At 49.1% G+C, this 19,455-nt stretch overlaps 1 long non-coding RNA gene and 1 other non-coding gene across 3 annotated transcripts; one reads left to right on the top strand and one right to left on the bottom strand.

Moving 5' to 3' along the window:
• Nucleotides 1–5,750: 5,750 nt before the first annotated feature.
• Nucleotides 5,751–8,370, top strand: LOC137865438 (uncharacterized). 2 transcript variants are annotated; one of them, XR_011101895.1, is made up of 4 exons: nt 5,751–6,624; nt 6,884–6,974; nt 7,573–7,773; nt 7,964–8,370. It is a non-coding gene; the product is annotated as an uncharacterized lncRNA (long non-coding RNA). The 2 variants fall into 2 exon arrangements; XR_011101894.1 differs by having other exon boundaries at nt 5,799–6,624; nt 7,573–8,370.
• A 9,792-nt stretch (nt 8,371–18,162) lies between these two features.
• TRNAE-UUC (transfer RNA glutamic acid (anticodon UUC)) lies at nt 18,163–18,234 on the bottom strand. Its single transcript has one exon. It is a non-coding gene; the product is annotated as a tRNA-Glu (tRNA).
• Nucleotides 18,235–19,455: the final 1,221 nt, after the last annotated feature.

Genomic DNA, 19,455 nt, shown 5'->3' on the forward strand with positions numbered 1-19,455 from the left:
ACCCTTTCTGTTTCTTCCTCATATCCTCTGAATTGTTTTATAGGAGTAAAATGGAGGTTTTTGATATATTGAATATATTTAATATTTAAATTCTGAGAATTTGCAGGACAGAGCAGAGACTGCCTCTTGCGATAAGAGACATTATTGTTGTGAAGAATTCCTTTAAGATTCCATCTTAATCATTCTGCTATTGAAATGGAAGAATAAAGTAATAAATGGTTTGAATAGACTTGATTAAAAAGAATAATTATATTCCTTGGGTGGGTTAAATATATAAACTCTTTGTGGTTTTGCATTCTCTTAGCATGTGCCTGCTAGAACGAGTTTTTCTTTCCAATAAGAGCATGCCTTGCAAGTGGGATGGAGACAGGCCTTTTGGTGGGAAGGTTTTGGGTCCCCAGTCACGTCCTCAGAGCAAAGGGAGGACGTGTGGCACACAGCAGCCCCTGGCTGAAGGCAGTATTTCCCTGCACTGCTCCAGGACCAAGTTTCTACCAGAGGTCTGTTATGACCTCTGGGAGATATGTCGCCTCCCTTGGGACCTTCCCTCTTGCACCAACACTTTGGGGCAGACACTATCAGGATGTGCTACAAGGAGGACAGATCCACGGTGCTCCCATCTGCCTTGGGAAAGAAGCAACCCCAGAAATCAGGGTGAAAAAGACAGGTTTTGCATTGCCCACCCGGCAATGTGCAGCCCCTGCGCACCTTCTGGCACAGTCAAGCAAGTGAATCACCATTTCCCGAAGGAAGCTGCTCTTCAAGTGCAAAAAGTCACCCCCAAAGTCTCCTTTTAACCCCCATAGCACTGGGTCTCCCCAGCTTTAGTCTTTGAAAACTGTTGCAGTGAAGTATTTGCTTCCAACCTACATTTCACTTTCTGCTCACGTCAGAGAGCGAATCTCTGCCTATCTTCCCCTTCCCCTGCAGATCTGATTGTAGATGCTATACTACTAAGGCTTCATTATTTTTACAAAAATCTACTCCAGTACAGTATGAAGTGTTATAAATAATTAAAGAAACACCAGAGTTGTCAAAATAAATGAACAAAGTACACTTTGAGATGCATGCTCTTGGCTTATTTGGGTTTGTTCAGTTGGCAGTTGAATCTGATAATTCAGTCCCTGGAAATATCCACCAGAAATGCAACCAGTGAGGTTCAGCCATGTCAGCTACCAACAAGGAGCATTTGTCTTTCCCCCAGAGTCTTCTAGGAACAGGGGTGGACATCAAATAATGTGTGCAAAACTCCAACTGCCAGTTCCCTGGCTTATCCAGGGAAAGTGAGGACCCAAAATGCATCCAGCCATGCATCCAGAAGTTAGCAAGACCTCTTGTATGGTCCGCTTTGTGTGATGCTAATGTTCCAAGTGAATGCCTCATTGCTCTGCACAATAAACCTTCTTCTCTCCATTCAACGCTCTTTTCCAGAAGGTCTTCTTTGTCTCCATGACGACAAATAAATTGCTTCTTGTTCACTGAAATCTGCTAAAAAGCTCGTTATTAAGCTAATGTGCCCAGGGTGGCAAGATGGGAGAGAAAGACAGTCGTGTTTAAGCTGAGGACACTTTCTCCTTCGTGGTCTCTGTGCCATGTGGACACCACTTCTCTGGGCTCCCTCAGTGTGACTGCTTGGGGCATGGCTTTCAGAGGCACTCTGAAAAATTGAAGACATTTCAGAGCAAGGAGGAAAAGCTCTTGGGTGTGAGCCAAAGACACTGATATCTGCCTACTCACCCTTTCCATCTGCCTCTCTGTCTACTGCTGTACTCTTTCCATGCCAGGCTTCGTGCTGTCCCCCAGCATGCAGACACCCGGTGTCCCCAGCACTGGTGCCGGTGCCACCACAGTCCTGCTCACCCCCCCACCAGTGTCCCCACAGCCTCCCCATACGGCACCGTGGGGGGAAACGCCGACAAGGGGAGAGGATAGGAAGCCAAGTGTGTGTTGGGGAGCTGCCTGCCACCCCGGCTGCCACCACACATGGGGGTGAGGACCCGGGCAGGCTGTTCTGCCCCTTTTGGAGGTCTCTGGTCTTCTGGAGGAGGGCCCTGTGAGCCGCTGTGAAGCTCATGAAAATCCCCAGGAGCTGGTGTCTTCTCATGGGTTGCCCATACCATTTAGCATTTCAGGGTTAGCTTGTTTCTTTACCAACCACAGCGTTTTTTACCAGCTTTCTTGCTCTCCCCACAATCCAAAGTGCTAAAAGGTCCCGTGAGAGTAAATGTGAGAGCTTTCATGTGGTTACTGTCACTAGGGAAACCACTTCCTTGTGATTCACATGTTCTGTGAGCCTCTCCTCGTTTCTCTCTGCATTCAGAGAGGTAATCTTGTGCTGGGGCATGTCGGGGGGATGGGGCTGGGAACAGGCAGCAGGAAGATGTATTAGCATGTGATTGATTCTAGGGGGTTGAAAAAACCTCAGCATCATGCCAGGGTAAGGTAGAGGTAATCATTAGGAGAGGGTAAGTATTCAAACCTAGCAAAAAAATAAATCAAATTGATTGTATGGGACTCAGAGTGACAGTCCAACAAAACGAATGAAAACAAACAAAAAGCCTTTTTTCTCCTCTTTCCTTTTCTTTCCAACCTGATCACGACGGTTTGAGCTCACAATGAGAGGAAGCAGCAACATCCAAACAGGTGGGCCAGGAGCAGGCTGCACAGGCACAGCGCTGTGGCTTCCACAGCGCAGGGAGCACCTGGGGCTGGTACCCCAGAAAGTAACAGCGGCGTGTTGGAGGAGCAGCTGAAACTCATGAGGTGGAGAATGTGCCTGAGTGCCCACGGATCTGGAGATCAGAGCCCAAGAACAAGAAAGCCCCAGTTCTGCTGTGCATCACAGCCTCCAGGCAGTGACCACGGCAAAGATCTGCTGAAAGCACTGCTTTCTTCTAACACAAGCAAGTGTTTTATTCTTGCCTATCAAAAAAATAATATATATATCTGTGTGTGTGTGTGTGTGTGTACTATTTTTGATTTTAAGAGATTTCTTTTCATGGAGATTGATTTTGATCCAAAACTGGTTTCCCAGTTATACGAGACTTCACCAAGCATATCCTCTTTCACAGGAAAATTGTGATTTAGGGTAGGCAAAGTGATGAAACATCTGAAAGCAGAGGGGTTCATGTCAACCCTCTGCTCAACCCCTCGCAGGCAGGAACCTGCCTGAAGGAAAGCCTCCAGGCCTTCTAAGGAGCTCCTGTGCAGACCCCCCAGGTGGGGATGTCCGTCCTGGAGTGGCATCATCCGTGTGTCTGCTCCACCCCTCGCCTCCCCTCCCAGCACCCTGCTGGCACCAGATTCATGCTGACAAGGGTAGGCTGGGTTAGCATTCAGGTACCTTTCATAGCCATGGAAGTTGGGTGCTTAAATCAAATGAAGATGAATATATCTGCTGACATATAATTGTTTTCTTTAGTAATTGCACTCAGGCCTCTTTACGTCTGATCATTAATGCTGGGCGAGGATTGTTTGTGAAATGTCTTATTGTTTCTGATGAACCCTATGAAAAGTGACATTCCTGATTGTTTTGCCATGCAGCGGATTACACCGGGTTTTACCGCTAAGCAGTATTGATGGACCTTGCGCTGTCTTTTACCGTTTAGCTGCTACCAATAAATCAGAACTGGGTTTGTCCTCCATGTGCTGAATCCTTTATCGTGCCCAAGATGAGAATCGGGAGCCTTTGGTGCAGCAGCTTCCCGGGGTGTTTTCCTGCAGCAGCTGGCATGAGGAGCGGGGCTGGGGCCAGACCTCGGCGCTGCCCCAGCATGGGGCTGAGGAGGGGGTCCTGAGCCCCCTCCTGGTGGGGGAGGGCAGGTGTGGTGGCTGGGGGCAGCAGGTGACCGTCCCACGGGGGACAGCAACACGCTGGCTTGTGCTCCTCATCCCCTCAGGGCCTCCAGGAGCAGGTAAGCAATCGGAGAGGGAGAGGGAGAAGAAACACGCACGCACGCCTCTCCCTCCCTCCCAGCCTAATTGAGCTAATTAATTTAGCGAAGACACAGCGCACCGTAATTTGCTTAATTCAGTCGGAAGATCGGCAGCAGCAGAAAGCCCTGCTGGTAAGGGCTGTGGTCCTGCCGGGGGCTGAGCACCCTTGGGCAGCTGCACAGCCCCTGGGGGTCCCACCGGGCGCATCAGTGCCCATCGAGCATCAGCACCGCACCGTGCCTGGTCCATGTGCAGATACAGATAAAAACATTTAATATTCCTCGTGGCAGAGGCTGCAATTTCTAACCTGAATGAAGTCACTTGAAACCGAGCCTCTGATTGTCAAGAGCAGTTAAACTCTCATCTGCTGGTGCTTGTTTATTCCCTGCGCTAGGGTCCCTTTCCTGTTGTGATTAGAAAGCTCCTGGCAGAAGGGGTTTTGCACAGATCCCCCTCTTCCAGAGGCTGCCTTCCTGCCTTTCTTCCCTTTCTCTCTCTCTTAATGAAAATGTTGCGTGCTCGTCAAAAAAAGTGTTTCTGGCTATGGATGAAGATGTAGAAACTGCCATAATAGGAGACCGAAGTGAGCAGGCAGCCGCACGCTGATTAGAGACCATTAAAATCCCTTCTGCGACCAGCACCGGTGTAGGAAAACAAGAGGGACTTCTATGCTGAAATGGATTGCAAAATAAAAATTACATCTAGCTGAGGTCATTTCTTGCATGATGTATCTTGGGAAAAGAGGGGTTTCTCTTCTTTCCCTGAGATATTCAGAAATTCAAAATAAAAGCTTTTAGTTTAGGGGAGCGTCGAGGCAGAACAGCACAGACAGAACCTGAGAGTGGTGTTAATTTTGCCTTGATTTTTTCTTTCTCTCTATCTGACAATCTTTAGGAAAAAAATACCTTGACATTTTTGTTTCCTTATTTGCTTGTCTTCTCGATATGTCAGGAAGCAGACAAGATTATAACACAATCCCCGCTTTCAGCAAAAGACATACATTTGCCATCCAAACAGGTTGGTTTTTCCCTTTTAATGTAAGCTATCACGTTTGCCCAAGTTATTACTGTAGATGTAGCCAGCCACATCTATTTTAATCAGCTTGTTTATGAGTATCCTTACATTTCCAAATTGCACGGGAGCTCTCTTGCTAAACATCCCTTTCTTTTTCAGGTAAGATAATTTCTAGGACAAAATGTCAGAAAGCTCAACACATCCCTTCAATTACTGCTGTACAGATTTTCTCTGAGCTTCTGGACAATAAGTAGCTTTCAGGGAAGCATTAAGTAGATTTGCCCTCAAGGGTTTGCATTTCAGTAGAGTGACAGTTATTTTTGTAAATACACACACACACAAAAAGGAAGAAAAGAAAGGAAGGAAAGAAAAAAAACCACATACATAACGCCTTCCCCCATCCCCAGTAAAATAGACAGACATGGGCTAGACAACTGCTTATTATCTAAGAACCTTGAATCAGATAGGAAAACCAGAGTTTCTAATGTCTTCAAATGTCACAGCATTATGATTTATACCAGTACACAGTGTACCGTGCTTCATTATAGAGAAGAAAAAAAAAAAATTGAATTACAGCTAATGTCTTCCCCCTTTTTTCGGAAGGCTTCGCTACTAGTCTGAGGATATAAAATACATCATTAGTTGTTTTTAAGCATGTCTCTAATGATGAACAAAATAATGGGGCATGAAACCCAGACTTAACAAAACAAAAATACAAAACACAGCATTTTACAGACTTTACGTAAACATAATGTGACAATGCACTTCCTTTCATTCTCTGCTATGACAGTTAATTCCAGACCAGGAAAACTGTCAAAAATGTTTAGTTCTGCTTGGGTTGAGTTAATTACAGGCCCTGGGGCTGTGTTGACTTTCTCCTGCTAATGGCACTGTGCTACAGGTAAAAATCCATTTGCAAGAATGTTTTCAGAGCTACAGATCTAATTTACTGAATATCAAATATTTATGCCATTGCAATTAAAGTGACAATGTTCCACCCCTCTTCACCATGCAAGCTTGGGCTTTTTAATAGAATTTATTATACAGTAAACATTTGGTAAAAAGTTTTGCTCGAGCTTATAATGTGAAAGCTTTGAATATTTTATTGATTTTATTTCTTTTGCACTCAATTCCTATCAACACTGGAACGTTATGAACTTCTGCAGCACGTAAAAAAACATTTTTTACTGTCAGAGCCCTGCAAGCATGCATGGAAAGGCTGGGGCTGAAGGATGGAGGCTTCGTTATCGCTGTAGTTTTTGCAGGGAGGAAGAGAAGGAACTGAGGAGGGACAAAGTGTTGGGACCAGTCTGCCAAGGCTGGGGAAGCACAAGGAAAGCCATTTTTACATTGACACAGGGGATGGGTAGGACCCTTGGGGTCCCCGTGATACCCACAGCCACCCAGGGACCTGCTCCTAGAGCCCTGAGGTTTTAACGAGCACCTCGGGAGCCTGTGAGGCTAATGAGGCCTTTGGTGACAAACGGCAGAGTGGAGGGAGGGGAGAGGATTGCTTTCTCCTCAGCTGTTTTGTTTTGCTTTGTTTTATTTAACAGCAGAGATAAGGTTGCGAATTCTGTGCTTGGGGCACTTTGTGCAGCTCCTCTGAATTTACCAAGCCCTCCCCACTCTCACCAGGAGAGCATCTGCCCACTATTTGGCTATATAAATCTGGTAGGTAACTGTTATTTTTGTGTGTGTGTGACATGAATTCGTGTCAGCCCCTTTTGACCCTATTGATATCACCTGCCTTCATGTGGCAGGCAGCTCCGAAACCTCACTGTTTGCTGTGGAAAGCTGTGTTTTCTCTTGTTTTAACACTAAGCTCCCACCTACTTTATCAAATTCTCCTTGCACCACTCTGCTCCGTCTTGCTCTCTGCACTGCTCCTTTAGCCGATTTACCTCATTTTTACATAATTCTCTTTCCAAAGCTGAACATCCATGTAGCATGGTGGTTTCCAACACGCCAGGTCTGACCGAGCTGTGGTCACCCATGCAGGAGGGATGTCCCACAGGCACATGGTGAGTCCAGACCAAAATCAGCCCGGCATGGCTCCTCACAGGTTATAGGGCTGCCTGCCCTCGGACGCAGTTTCTATCACATCCCAAAGTACAGTCTCTGCCTTTGGACTCAATGAGGCACTGACATGGCCGGTGTGTGGGTAGCTGACATTTCCTACTGTCACTGTCTGGCCTAAATTTGCAGCTTTACTCAGCCCACTTCTTGTTTCCTCACCGTAGTGCAGTCCTGCAGCACATTTTTATTGCTAGGGCTCAGGTTTTCCACCCACAGGGATTCCCTGGGGCTACTCTTTTCACCTTCCATTTTAATGCACATTTTTTACTTGCCACCCTCCCACCTATCCTGGTTCCCTGCTGTGTCATTCTCATAATGCTGGTAACACAGCGTGACCACATTTTGTGGGTATCCTCCTTCCACCAGGGCTCCTCGATGCCCATTCAAGGGGTGCCAAGCAGTCTGGGCACCCATTTTGACTTCACACCTCGCATGCTGGTGCAGGAGCCCGGGGAGGTTTTGCTATGGCTCTGCTGCTTCGTGTGGAAGTTGCTGGTCAGCTGTACCGCAGGCAGCCTCATTTCCCATGTTCATTTATTGCAGTTGTGCTGCTCATGTCCCTGGTGGTCCTTCTGCAGATGCATTGAGCTGCAAACACCAAACAGAACACGTCGGCTCCTCCACATCTAGTCCCCAGCCCAAATATGCCCCAGAACCATGCATCCATGCCCCATCACCCTGGGGAGGGCAAGGAGTGAATGAAGCCAGGAAGACGTGAGAGGAGTTGTGCTTGGTGCAAGCCAGGTGTGGTGGGACCTCGGGAAGGGGATGGGTGCAGGGCTGGCAGGAGCTGAGACAGAAGCCTTGCTGGGCAGTGAAAAATGTGGAAAATTGCTCCAGATTAAAGGGTCTGAAGGTGGTTTGGTGGTTGGCAGTTCAAAGTTGCTGTGGATGCTGCTTCAAACACAGGCTGCTCAGGTGTAATGCTCGGCAGGTACTTGCACATCCCATCACCTCGCATCCCCACCAGAGGCAGAGGGCAGCACAGCCTCTGGGGGGAAGCAGGGGAAGGAAGGAAGGACATGAGGATCCCATCCTGGAAAACGTCCTCCTCATGGAGCCAAGCTCCAATGGATCCCATACAGCTTGTGTAGACTTTGTGTTACTCATCAGTGTCACAACCTGCTCACGGCCACCCTACTGAGGAAAACATCAACTTGGGATAGTCTGTGCCTCACGTCCAGGCTTGGAGGTGACTCAGGTAAAACCTGGGGAGAAGAAAATCTCACCTAACCTTTACTGGACCCCACGAAGCCTCTGTCAGCCTGCAGTCAGGTAGCCAGAGGTCAGGACGTTTCTGTCTCCAGTAATACCATCGGGTAGAGCAGCCATACCTAACTTTCTCTTGGATCTTGCTTCCAGCCATTCCCACACTAAAAACAAAGCAAAACAAAACAAAACAAAACAAAAACAAACAAGCAAACAAACAACAACAGAACCAGCCCTGGGAAGCTGCTGAACCACCTGGTGCTGGCCACCACGTCACGGGAGGAGCAGAGTAAACAGCATTCATTCCTAAAGCCAGGCACTGATGTAGAAATCACAGAAAGTGTCAGCTGAGATGCTTTTCCCCCCGAGCAGCCACCAGATAGTTGTTAAAGATATTTGCAAGAAAGCGTGCCCAGAGCATGAGACGGGGATGTTCTTTCCCAGCCTGACCATGGGTGCGGGCGGAGGAGAGGGCACACAGGGTCTGCAGGGAAGGGGGTGGCCGTCTGGGAGCTGGGGAGGACTCCAGGCCTGGAGCAATGAGTGGTGCCAGCAAATTTCCAAGATTTCTGGGCTTTAGCCCCAGTTTGCATGTTCCCATAGTGGTTCTTCCTGCTGAAGCACTAAGGAGCTGACACCCAGAGGTGCTCTGGGGCCAGGACCCCATCCTTTCAGGCTGTCCCATCTCCAGGCAGCCCCACTGTATTCTGGAGGAAGGTTTCAGCCAGTAAGTGTGGAGGTGCCACGGGCATGGGGGCATCCCCTGAAGCCCAGAGCCTCTTCAGGAGGCTGCCCCACCTGTCTGTGCCTGGTCCTCGTGCTGCGAGGCCGCTTCCCAGAGAGTCCTCCTGAGCCACCGCAGGGAACAGCTCGTGTCCTGCCTTCATCGCAGCCGTGTTTCCATGAAAGTTTAATGTGTCTCTTCTCTCTGCCTGGAAGTGAGCCGGCTCCTGGTGTCCTGCATGGAAAAAACGCAAGGTGCATGGCCAGATCCAGCCCTGCCTTCTGCCTGGGATGGAGCTGGATGGCTGGGATGAAAAACCAGTGGTTAAATCCTGCTGGCCGGTGAGGAGGGATGTCGTGAGGAGGCACCGCACCGCTGCTTAAATAACCAGGGCCGAGGCCCGGGGGAGCTTCTCTGAGGTCTTGCCGTGCTTTAGGAAGCAGGCAGACTTAATGAAATCTTTCGTTTGTCGGTAAATGCCACTGTATGAAGTGTAATTAATGGATTTCCTAGAGCTGGATGTAGCCCAAACTGAAATATAAGCACCCGGGGAGCTGGCCGGGAGCAGCATCCTCTGCACCGCTTCATTACAGGGTCACTGCCAGGGCGGTGGGAGCTTTGCTGAGCCTCCCGCTGGGGAGGCACCTTGCCAGCTCCGAGACTTCCCCCAGCGATGCCGTGGATGCCGTGGTTTCTGTGGCCAGAGGCAGGGAGCAGAGCGTGTGGTGCAGGCATTTGGGGCTGTGCAGCGCTGCGGGGCTGCAGGCAGAGTGCAGGGGGGGGCGGGATGTCCCGGTCCGGGCACGGGGACCCCACTGTGCTCTGACACACGGAGACATTCGGGTGTTCTCCACGCCTGACAGGTTTTCCGTCTGGTCCCCCATGGGGTCTGGTCTCACCTGTAGGTAGTGGAAGGGCGTTGAGGATTTCCTCCCCTTCTGTCAGGCTTCTCAACGGTGCAGGTCTCCAACAGCAACTTTTTGCTGCCTGTTTTCTCGTTTTGCTGCCTGTTTTCTCTTTTTGCAGTGTCCCAGCACCTCACCTCGGCAGCCTCCATCTGTTTGGAGGGTGGCCTTGAGAAGAGCTCGCCCTTCTCTGCGGAAGGGTGTCCTCCCCGCACAGCCCCGCTTCTCCGTTTGGGAACCAAGCGTCAGTAACTCCCCTCCCTGTGGAGATGGAGCCCCAGTAATTCTACTACAAGAATCCTAAATGATGGCCAGCAAATGGCCAGAAGTGGGCAAGAGACAAAGACAAACCCAGGCACAAGTCTCCGTAACCTGCTGCATCCCCAGATGAGGACGTGCCTCCTCTGCAGCACACTTCAAAAGCCCTGAAGCCCATTATGAGGAACAATCAGCAGCAGATTTTAATAGATGCATTTTGCACTCAGCTGTCACCATCTGCGTTTCCCCATTAGAAATGCAGGATGAATGAGCTCCACAGCCACAGCTGCGAGGCTCTGGGAGGGACGGCAGCTCGCAGCCATCCCAGGGAGGATGCTCCCAGGCTTGGGGCATCGGCCTGTGTCCCCTGCCTACCTCGGCCAGGGTGTGGTGACAGCACCTGCAGCGGGCTGGGGGACAGCCTGAGCAGGGACACCTCAACTGGAGAGGGAGGTAGATGGTGCAGGGGGTGCCCAGGCTGTGGAGAGGGCCATAGAGGAGAAGCCCCAAAACATCCCCAAAGCTTGGCCAGGGGAAGAAGGCGACGTGGGTTGGAGATGCCCAGCCACGAGCAGACAGAGCCAGGGGAGCTGGAGGAATCCGGCAGGAAGTGGGAGCCCACAAGCCAGTGGGATAATTACTTTTTTAATCAAGTCTTTTCAAAACATCTAATTTTATTACTTTATTCTTCCATTTCAATAGCAGAACGATTAAGATGGAATCTTAAAGGAATTCTTCACAACAGTAATAATGTCTCTTATCGCAAGAGGCAGTCTCTGTCTGCTCTGTCCTGCAAATTCACAGCATTTGAATATTAAATATATTCAATATATCAAAAAACTCCATTTCATTCCAAAAAAAAAATGGAAAAGAAAGAAAGAAAGAAAGAAAGAAAGAAAGAAAGAAAGAAAGAAAGAAAGAAAGAAAGAAAGAAAGAAAGAAAGAAAGAAAGAAAGAAAGAAAGAAAAAGAAAGAGAGAGAGAGAAAGAGAAAGAGAGGAGAGAAAGAAAGAAAGAGAGAAAGAGAGAATGAGAGAACGAGAGAAAGAGAGAGAGAAAGAGAAAAAGAGAGGAAGAAAGATGTATAACATATGTTTTCTTCTGATAAAAAAAAATATTAAAATAACACCCAAATCTTTTTCCCTCCAAAGTGGCTTCTCAGAGAGGGAGCAGGACAGCAGGGGCTGTGGGGTCACCGGGGTGGTCTCAAATACTGTGGGATGTGTTATCATGCTCAGTCCTCTCCAGGCCCGTAAGTGGTGAAAGGAAAAGCCATAGTGCAAGTGGCCAGGGGAGGAGGGGGACACTGGTGGGGAAGGAGGAGTGTGCCCACTGGGCAGTCCCGGGTTGTTTCTGGCAGCTCCAGGTTCCCTTTGCAAGCCCAGGCTGCCGGGCATGCAGACTGAATGGAAGGAGAAAAACAAAACAAAACAAAACAAAAAACTCGCTTTGAAAAAGTGAACAAGGAAATAAGATAAAACATTGGAAATAAACACAGATGACCCTGAGCTACTGTCTCATTCCAAAAGCACACCTGTAATTTCCTAGCTTGTTCTGCTTTGCTTTGCTTTGCCTTGCTTTTTAAAGGAAAGAGGTGAAAAGAAATTCCCCTCTGCCAAGCATCCCTCGGGTGACCTGCCTTCCTGCCCCACCTCTGCCTGGGTCCACCAGGGGAGCAGGACCCCTGGCTCCGTCACCCCCGGTGGGGAGCAGCCCAGGCTGGGGAGGGGGCTGCTGCCCCCAGCCCTGTGGGACAGGCCACCTTCTGTCCCCAGCCCTGCAGGACAGGCCAGCTGCTGCCCCCAGCCCTGCAGAGAGGGCGCCAGGACCCACTGGCACCAGCCTCTTCCCCTGGGAGCCCGGGGGAGACCTTGGCTGACACCTCTGGTGCCTGTCTCCAGGGGCACTGGGGGTGGTTTCAGGCCAAGCCACGGTGGAAAGCGAAGGGGAAATGGCAATTTAGTGATCGACTAAAGGCGATTTAGGCACTCGTCCCCTGGGATTTCATAGTCGGGGCCTGCATCAGGCCACTGCCAGCCCACACCCAGGGCATGGCGAGTTTTGGGTCTGACAAATGCCCTCTGGGGCCCCTTGCAGAGCACAGGACTACCAGCTGCTTTAATAGCTGGGATTAAGGACCTGAGGCTAGAATCACAGAATATCCTGAGTTGGAAGGGACCCACGAGGATCATCGAGTCCAACTCCTGGTATGAGGAGGTTTACCCCAAAATTCAGACCGCATGACTAAGAGCACAGCCATGTGGCTGCTGGAGGGTGAAGATCCCACAGGTGCTGGCCTGCAGGAGCAGCCCTCAGGACCGCCAGGTTTATTGCTGTGGATGGGTTACCCATGAGGGCTTGGCAAGGCTTTGCTGTGCCTCAGTTTCCCCACCAGCAGGACGACATTTTCACTCCTCCTTTGGGCACAACTTCCCTGGGCTGCTGGTGGGGGGCCCTTTGCCACAGGCCTCCAAAACTCCTCCCCAAACACGGTATGGACTGTGGAGGTGTGATGACAAGGAAGAAATATCCCCTTCCAGCAACAAGCTGACCACAATATCATGTAGCTTTTAAGGCTGAACACCGAATCTGGATTGGCTATTTAATGACACAGCTCTGTATTCTGCACCCTCTGTGTCGACGCTGCCTTAAGATGAGTGATTTTGAATTGATGTCTATCTCTAATAGACTTTCCTCGGGCTCCCCTCGCACTAGCTGCTGGTTGGAGATTAAAACCCACTCGAGCCTGCCCGGCAGCAGTTCATCAATGCCAGTTGTTTCATTAGTTGATGCAAACCCGCTTAAAATAAATTCCAATTAAAGCAGGAACTGGAATCGTACATTTTTGGAGCAGGGGTGGCTCCTGCACTGGTGCCGCTCTCCTCCCCGCGCTCTGCTGCCAGGCCTGTTATTGCTCAGCCCCTGCCGTGTCGCTGGAGATGTGGTGCAGATGATGCTAAATAAATTGCACTTTCATTAGAGACCTGGGCAATCCAGCAGCAGGTTGGGTCATTTGCTCCTCGAGCTTCCCTGTGCACGTGAGCGAGAGGGGAGAAAGGAAGAGAGAAGGCAGAGCCACTCGGATGTCCTCTCCTCCCTAGCGCTGCTGCCTGAAAAAGGGGTTTAAAGAAAAGTTTCTGTCCCAGGCGTCAGGAGCCCGGCGTGTCCCTGCAGCTGCTCTTAGAGCTGAGGCTGCTTTGCCTCCAGTGCGCTCGGGGAGCTGCTGCTGGTGGTGCTGGGCGCATCTCATGGGTCACTTGTGGCCAGGAGCCGTACAGCAGCTTTTGTAGAAAGAAATCTTACACTTCCTTTTAAAAGTTCATTTAAAAAAGAACCGCATAAAGAAAAACCCTCCAGGAGGAAAGCCTTCCCAAAGCCAGCCTGCGGTGCTGCCCCCTAAAAAATGTCTCAGATTCAAATTTCTTCCCCTGGTTTCTCAGTCTGGGGCCTGTCCCTCTGCTGGGAGGGTGTCCCCATCCCACGGGACACCCCACAAGGCACAGAGCTGGGGCTGGCGGCCCCTTCCACAGCCAGCACACTTGACAGAAATTCCCCTCGTGCTGACTGATGTGTTTGGGACATGGGGACAGGGACTTGTGCAGAGCCAGGCTGCTCGGTGTGCTCCTGCAGACTGTGCCTGCAGACTTTCAGGGAAAGAAAGAGAGAGAGAGGAGCACTCTGATTTCATCAAAATCAGTTTTCCTGCCCAGGGAGCAGCTCCTAAGTCTCAGGAAGACGATTCTATTTAAACCACGGGATCATGTTGTAGCTACTTCTTATTTACTAGACTGGAAAGTTACATTAAGAAGTTATCACTTATCTTGCAGGAGAACAGATTAGGAGTGAAGGACCGTTCCCTGGTTTGCATACAGCTGCACTTCCCAGGTTACTAAAAAGACAATTGATGTACCAGTTCAGGAAGAAATATGATTTTCATTATGATATGCAGGCATCGGGGATTGTGTTCTAATGGTCCCCTGTCACCAGTGAAGAGCAAAATGGCCTGTGACCACTGTAATGGAAAAAAGGTTTCTGTGATATTTTGCATAGCATGGAGGGCTTTTTTTTTTCTTCTTTTTTTTTTCCTTGTATCATCCTGATGGCAACATTAAAGGGAACAGCACCTATTTTTGCTAGAAAAGGATATATTTTTTTTTTGTCCCGTAGTGAGAAATGTTTCTCCCTACTCACAAAAGTATATTTATATTTGAAAGTAACTTTTCAGTTAACTGTAAGACTAATTAGTGAGGCGCCTTTACAGCAGTCTAGGGGGGCTCCTGGAGACCTTCTCTGCATGCACATTTATTTGGGCAGAAATAATTGCATGATGCTACCTGATGGCACCTCCCTTTTGGGATCCCTTCAAGCTCTTCTGACAATGTGGTGGTGCCCAGGGGCTTGAGCCTCTAGGAAAGCATCAAAGGGCAAAAAATGAATCCCGCTGTTCACGCCTCCTTGGCTGGGTACCAGCATCAGCCGGGCAGGTGGCTCCCGCCACCCATGTGAAGCAATGGCAATAGTTGAGTATCGAGTATTCCACGTGAATTATCCAGGGATAACTCCCAGAGAGAAAAAAAAAATCCTGACTGCATTTGTGGATTGCAGAAATTCTTAACAATTGGTAAGTTAAAGAATTCCGCTATTAGCTTCAGGACAACAAGAAAGCTGTGGAAGATCTCTCAGAAAGTGATTTGCTGTGATTTTTTTCCCCATTTAATTACTTGACTGCTATAAAAACCAAACCAAGTTTCAAAGACAGATAACTCCAATTCCCTCCTCACCAGGCAGCACGCAGCCCTTCCCATCCTGTGAACCTCCAGACAGCTGGGCTGAGCAGCTTTCCTTTAAACCCACCTAAGTTAAAGACAAACAATTTAGGTCCATTGATCTGGAGCTGCGGAGCCTCCTGTTTAAACTCGGGGAGATGGAAGAAGCCTAAAGCTAGTGCACAGGATTTTCTTTGCATTGCTTAGATTAAAGGACATGAGGCTGAGTGGTGTGTGTGATGATCAAAAGATTCAACACACTCTGCACCTGTCACAGGTACGAGCTCAACTCCTTATAGATAAAAACAGAGTGGAGCTGGCATAGCATGAGAGACTTACAGGAAGGGATGTGCAGGGAGTATATTTTAAACAGGCTGAATATAGGATTAAATGCCAGTATTATATGAGAGAATGCTAATTTTCCTTAATTAGGCCATTTCTAGCATGAAGTTCCTGTTGATCAGAGAACTCTCTAGCAGATAAAGAGGGGGATCAGGAATTGTCCTCATAGAAACATGAGAAAGTTTCTAAATACTGACTTGGAAAGAAAAAAAAAATAGTAAATGGCTGTGTAGCTTAATGCCATTGGCACCGAGGCTCCTCAGCCTGAACAGAATGAAGGAAATGGAGGAAAAATTCCTATCCCAGGCAAACTTGCAAGCTGCAATATGAGAAGTGAACCTCCCTAAAAAGGAATCCTTTGTTAAGTGATCTCCTTATGCTAAATTTACATTTCTACATGCTCACGGCAAGTCAAACATAAATAAATTAAGTATAACAATTAGGCAATTAAACAACACCCAGATAAAGATGGAAACCGGCGCGATGCCAAGGAACAGGCTGCAGGGAGATGCTAATTTTGCAATACCATTGCTTTTTATACTATTTCTTTCTCATCACACGTGTCACATCAGGCTCACTGCCTTGTCACATCCGTGGTCCCCGTATCCATCAAAAGGCACTAACGGGGATGGGAAGGACGAGCTGGCAATGAGAGGAGGTGCAGGTGCAGCGCCTTGTGCTCAGACCATGGCCAGTGTTTTCCTTTTCTACTCAAGGACACTTGAATCAGCCCCGAAGTTTTTGTTTCTCTAAAAATTAACTCCTTAAATACCAAACCCTTAAATTCATTAGAATTAGAACTGGACACAAAACCCCTCTTAAAAGACAGTTTTTTTTTAAAGGAGTAAAATGTAGGAAGGGGCTGCGTGGGGCACTGGCACAAAGCAGAGGACTTGGGCTGACCCAGCAGGCCACCTCCTGCCTGCATCTGCACGGAGCACCCTGTCTCGTTGCCTTTCTGTGCACAGTCTGGGCTCAGTCTGCACCCAGCTCCTCCCCACCCCAGGGTGCCCAAGGGTGCGTGGCAGCACACAGCAGCCCCTTCCCTCCTGCTGGGATCTCATTGCAGGTCCCAGGCTGTGGATCCCAGCTTAGGAGGTGGCTGAGCTGTAAGCCACCACAATGAGGTTTCCCTGTTCTGCTTTCAGCAGGTGCTTCACCAAAGAAACATATTTCAGGAAGAAATCCTGCCTCTGGTCAGCCCTCAATGCATGACTCCAAATTATAGCACTTTACAATCTGATCAGCACACACAAGCAAAGTGGACAGATAATTTCTGTCTGGGTGTTGGCCTCCAATAAGCAAGTTCGCAGCCCTCTGCAGAAACACAGAACCATCTAGGTTGGAAAAGACCTTCCAGATCACCAAGTCCAACCATCAACGTCCAAGATCACCAGCCATTACTAAACCACGTCCCTTAGTGCCACATCCACATGTCCCTTAAACACCTCCAGGCATGGGGACTCCACCACCTCCCTGGACAGCCCCTTCCAGTGCTTGACCACCTTCTCTGTGAAGAAATTCTTCCTAATATCCAGCCTAACCGCCCCCCAACCTGGCACAACCTGAGACCACTACAAGGTCATAAATAGATGTCAGAAACAGCCACAGCTCTGCCCAGCCACTGCAAGCACCCAAGCACATGTCACGGGCAGCCTTCATCGCTGGTAAATAAAACCATCCCTCTGCTGGGCCTGGAAAGGGTTATTCTTCATAGAGAAAAAAAAGAATATTTAAGACTGCAAAACTTCCTTTGACAGGGCTGTCTTTTAATTACCCTGTGGAATGATAAAATCCCAGCACTGAAAATGTGTCTTTACAAATCTCTAGCTGGAGTAATTAGTCCCGTGCCTGGCTCTCCTGAGAGATTATTGCTGCCTTCTTTTCAGATTACTTACCCAAATAGAAGTGGAATCACTGCTATGTTTGACAGTGAGATATAAAATATCAGATAAAGCTGTTAAAATACTGTTTCACACGCTGCGTTTCTGCAGAGTAAGGAAGCATCTGCTCTCAGTATCAGCAGCAGAGCTGAGCAAAAAAAATCACAGCTGAGGGCTGAGAAGACGAATCTCACTTCTTTTTTTGTTCCTGGTCATTCCTGGAAGTAATCAAGAATTTAGACATTATTCAAGTAACTCAAATAGCACAGTTTGCAGCTTGTGTCCATTTTAAGGCTCAAACATGCTCACAAGGTTTTAGGTCTGATGATTCCTCTGCTATGGTCTGAGGAACCTGGCTGCAAATACTTCTGAGACAAAAGCAAAGTTACTTGGTGGTGACACCGAACTGTGAGAAATCCAGGTTTTATAACACCCTGCAGGGGTGTTGGGTGGGTACCTGTGTAAAAGCATCTCCCTTTATACTTATATATAGGGGATGCAAAATGCAGGTGGTGCACCTTCTATCACACACCTACCGGCGTGAGCTCAGAAGGAAGTTTTCATCGGATATGGCACAGATCCACAGTGACATTATTTGGAAGCTCCTCTCTTTTCCAGTGTCTGTTCACCTGGCCGTGGTAAGACCTTGTAGTGTTAGGACAAGTCACCTCGAGGGCTGGGAGAACAGCCCTTGTAAAGGGGTAGTGGCTGGCTGGCTCTTGGAGCCATGAAATGAGGGAATATTACAAAAATCTGGGTCAGAAGTGCGCTATGAAGGTCTCTTCTGCAGCCTCTTGCTCCAAGCAGGTCCATTTTGAACAGGTCCCCCAGGGCCTTGTTCAGCTGGGTTCAGAGTATCTCTGGGATCAGAGACCCCGTTGTTTCCCTGAGACTCTTTTCCAGTGCCTCAGCACCACGTGGTGATAAAATCCTGTGGTGATAAAATCCTGCCTCCAGCTTCCCCTGCTCCACCTTGTGCCCATTGCCTGGTGTCTTCCTCATCCTGCAAAGCCCCAAAATGGGCACAGCAATATGAAATATTGGGGTTTCCCACACCGGGAGTCGAACCCGGGCTGCCTGGGTGAAAACCAGGAATCCTAACCGCTAGACCATGTGGGAGCTGTGGTGCTGGGCTGGGTGCCTGGCCCTGGGCCTACAGGGCCCGCTGGCCCCGCTCCTGGGCCTGGGGCCCTGTGGTGACCCTAATAGTGACCCCATCTCTTTCTTTCCTGCTGCATCTTTCCTGGGAAAATCACAGCAAAGTGGAAAAATAAAAAAATAAGTGAATGAAAAAAGCAACATCTGATTTTCCTGGGTCCTTCTGGGGCTCTGCTGGGACCCTCCTGCAGCTCCCCCTCAGCGATGTGAGGCCCCACGTTGGGACATGCAGGGACAGAGCTGGGGCAAGCCTGGTGCCAGGGGTGTGTTGGTGGCTGTCCCCAGTGTCTGCCCCCTGGCAGGATCTCATAGATCTTCCCGGGGAGTTACGGCACTGCCCAGCTGCAGCGAGGTCCCACACGGGGCCACACAGTGTTATTAGCAATAATTAGTGGCAGAGCGTCGCAGGAGCTAATTCCATCCATCACGGAGGCACGCTTCCCCTTTATTTTATTTGATTACACTTTTTTTTGCTGTTGTTTTTGCATGATTCCCTCCAGTAAGTATCTCATAATTAACAGAGGATGAATAACATCTCTGCCTCTCTGCGTATTAACTTTTCCCACAACAAATGAAAACATAATTGCCATCACGCAGCACCCTTATCTGAGGAAGCACGCTGCAGTTGGGGTGATGGAGATTTACTGATAGGCACACGCACTTTGGCTACTTAGAGATGAAAACAGAACCTTTGTGATGGGCTGGGGCTGCTCTGCACGCCGAAGCAGCTTCCTGCAGCACCTCCCAGCCCTCGCCCCCACCGTGGGCTTGCAGCCAGGATGGCAGGGGACAGCTCCATGGAGCTCCTGTGGAGCAAAGGACAGGGTGAGGATGCCCAGTAGGGGATCTGTGGGACATGGTCCCTCTTTCCCCTGCTCAGGGAAACCCTAAAACTGGTGGCGTGAGCAAGGTCTGAAGGGAACCTTCCCAGGAACCTGGTATAGGCACATCCTCCTAGCAGAGGAGATGCTGAGCAGGGCCAGACCAAAAGACTTGAATGACCTGGAGCTGCTTCCCTCAGCCTTCAAAATAATCAAAGTTTTCTGAGCTCATCCCAGCTGGAAGCGTGGAGGAACATCTGATGGCAGTGTGTGATGTTCACAACATGCTCCCTTTGATCTTCTAAAGCTCTTGTCCAGCATCAGGCAGGGCAGAATTGTTCATAGCCATTCCCAAACATCA

This window comes from Anas acuta, chromosome 16 (genome assembly GCF_963932015.1).
Source record: "Anas acuta chromosome 16, bAnaAcu1.1, whole genome shotgun sequence".
NCBI classification, from domain to species: domain Eukaryota; kingdom Metazoa; phylum Chordata; class Aves; order Anseriformes; family Anatidae; genus Anas; species Anas acuta.